We start from the raw sequence: 2,773 nt of genomic DNA, 5'->3' as shown, positions 1-2,773 counted from the left end.
ATCCAGGCTTCTTTATCTTTGCTGTGACTGATGCCACCTGATCAGCCTCTCTGCCTCTGTCTCTTTTTCCTGTCCCATCAGTAAGCACCCTCCCCCCAACATCTGTGCACTTGCAAATCTACCACAGCAGAATCAATCCTGATAGAATTTTCACCCTGTTGGAATTTTACTCAATGACTACATCTAAATTGCTCAAAGCTTTTAATAGCATCAGTTTTAGATACAAAACTAATCAACCCTGACATCAGTCACACATTCTAAATTTAAACCCATCAGCTAATGCTGCATTCATTAATCATTTTAGTTAACCATCTTGTTTGGCTTTATTGGATTTGATGGTGTAAACGAAAAAAGGAATGCCATTTTTCTGCAGTTCAGTGTATGTAAACAAATCAATTCAGTCTTTAAAAATTCATTATTTAAATCACATTAATGGAGAAGGATTTAAGTGTTTATTAAAAATGTTTCTCTTGATTCCAAATAAAAACAAAGCATAGCACATTCACCTTCAGCACTTTCTCTTCTCTCCCTTGGTTCTTGAAACGTCAGTTTTAAAATCTCTGTACCACATCTAAAATGACTGGACCGTGCAATCAGTGACTCAGTTTACTTTGACTCTAGTCACAGAGATGGACCCAACTGAGGAATCAGCCCAGTGGGGGCACTCATGAAGGATTCCACGTAGCGTTTACTCTGAAAGCAGGAGATATCACACCCCATGTGTCCTCCAGTGCTAGAGAATTCCAAGTCTTCTTTGTTGAATATTGGCAGGTGTTTGATATTCTGTTTTGGGCTCACTGGATGATGCTGGTTGTTGTGGAGTTTTTAGATTCTTTTGAACCTACCTGATGTATTTGGCATTGTTCCCAAGGACTAACAGTGCAAAAGATTTAGGTTGCCAATTTATATTTTAAAAAGGGTGTTCATATTAGCCAGTTAACAAAAGTTTACTATAAAATATATTGTAACGATTTCTGAGCAATGTAACATCAGTTTTAGGAGGTCACTAAACAATAAGATGTATTCACTGATCTTTATTCCTCTGAATCTCTCTGAGACCAGCAGTGTCTCAGTTAATTATTCAACTGCCACCAGGAAAGGGGGAGGATGAATAGTTATTAAGGTTGGGGAACCCAGGAGATTCCAACCCTGGGGTGTCAGAGTTCAGAGTCCATGTTTTTCTGTCACTCAGGGACAGGATGGGTCTCCCCAGCTCTGCCCTCCAGGTTTTCCATCCAACTCTGAGCCATGTGGCTACAGGGATCCTGCTGTGATGTGGAAACCAGAAGGAAAGTGTTTTCCCAGTTCTTTCCATTCAGAACGTAAGAGAATGCTACCCAGTTTTTGGTCAGACCAATTAACTAGTTAAAAGGAGGCAAAAAAGCTGGGGGAGAGAGAGATTAAAATATTTAAAATTTTTAAAATTCAAAAAATTTTAGTCAAGTATATGCACATGGATAACAATTATCACTCAGTGTACTCAGGGGTACGTTGTGACATGTCAATCTGGAGGGGACTTTATTGTATTGAGGACAATGCATCTGATTTAGTTAGTAGATATAATGGATTAAATTTGTCGTAGATTGAATTATGTCCCCCCAAACTCCTTGAAGCTTGAATTGTGTCCCCCAAGTTTTATGTATTAGAAACTTGGTACCCACTGTGACTGTTAGGAAAGTGGGAAATCCTATTATGGTAATTGAAAGGTGGAGATTTAAAGAGGTAATTGGATTGTAGGACTGTGCAGTAGTGAATGGATTAAAAATGGTGGTCAGGGGCATGGCTCTGAGGGCTTTAAAAGAAGAGGAGAGTCTGTCTTTCTCTCTCTCTGCTCTCTCTGCTTTTACCATCTTGCAATGTGAGACCCCTGGGTTACTGTCGCCACCACTAGAAAGACTTTGGACTTCCCAGCCTCAGAAACAGTAAGCAATAAATTTTGTTTTCTTTATAAATCACCCAGTTTCAAGTATTTTAGTTATAAGCAACAGAAATGGACTAATACAGAAAATGCGCACCAGGAAGTGGGGTGTTGCTTATAACAGATACTTGAAAATGTGGAAGTGGCTTTGGAACTGAGTGTTAAGCAAGGGTTGGAGGTGTTTGGAGGACTCAGAAGAAGACAAAAAGACAAGGGAAAGTTTGGAATGTGTTAGAGACTGGTTATGTGGTGGCGAGCAGAATGCTGATAGAAATATGGACTGTAAAGACCATTCTAAGGAGGTTTCTGATAGAAATAAGAAGTTTATTGAAAACTGGGGCAAAGATCACCCTTGCTCTGAATTGGCAAGAAATGTTGCTGCATTCTGTCCATGCCCTAGGACTTTGTGGAAGTCAGAACTTGAGAATTGTGAACCACAGTATTTGGTGGAAGAAATTTCTAAGCAGCAAAGCATTAAGGAAGCTGCATGGCTACTTGTAACAGCCTACACTGAATTATGGCAGCAATGCATGACATAAAGCCAGAATTTAAAAGGGAAGCACAGTGCAAAGATTTGGAAAATTTGCAGCCTGGCCATGTGGTTGAGAAGCAGAGAGCATTTTCAGAAGAAAAATCTAATGGTGCTGAGAAGACTAGTACAAAAGAAAGGAATTATCAAGAGAAGGGGGAAAAGGTCCTGAGGGCATTGCAGAAGCCTCTGGGGCCAACTCTTCCATTTCAGGCCCACATGCCTGGGGAGACAGAATGGTCTTGGGGGACAGGCCTGAGATGCCCTCCACGGGCTTGCTGCCCAGGACCACCTCAGGAAGCTGCTCCCCACATCAGCACCCCAGC

Source organism: Galeopterus variegatus, unplaced genomic scaffold (genome assembly GCF_000696425.1).
Source record: "Galeopterus variegatus unplaced genomic scaffold, G_variegatus-3.0.2 Scaffold3722, whole genome shotgun sequence".
Taxonomy (NCBI): Eukaryota; Metazoa; Chordata; class Mammalia; order Dermoptera; family Cynocephalidae; genus Galeopterus; species Galeopterus variegatus.
This window is presented reverse-complemented; position numbering follows the sequence as displayed.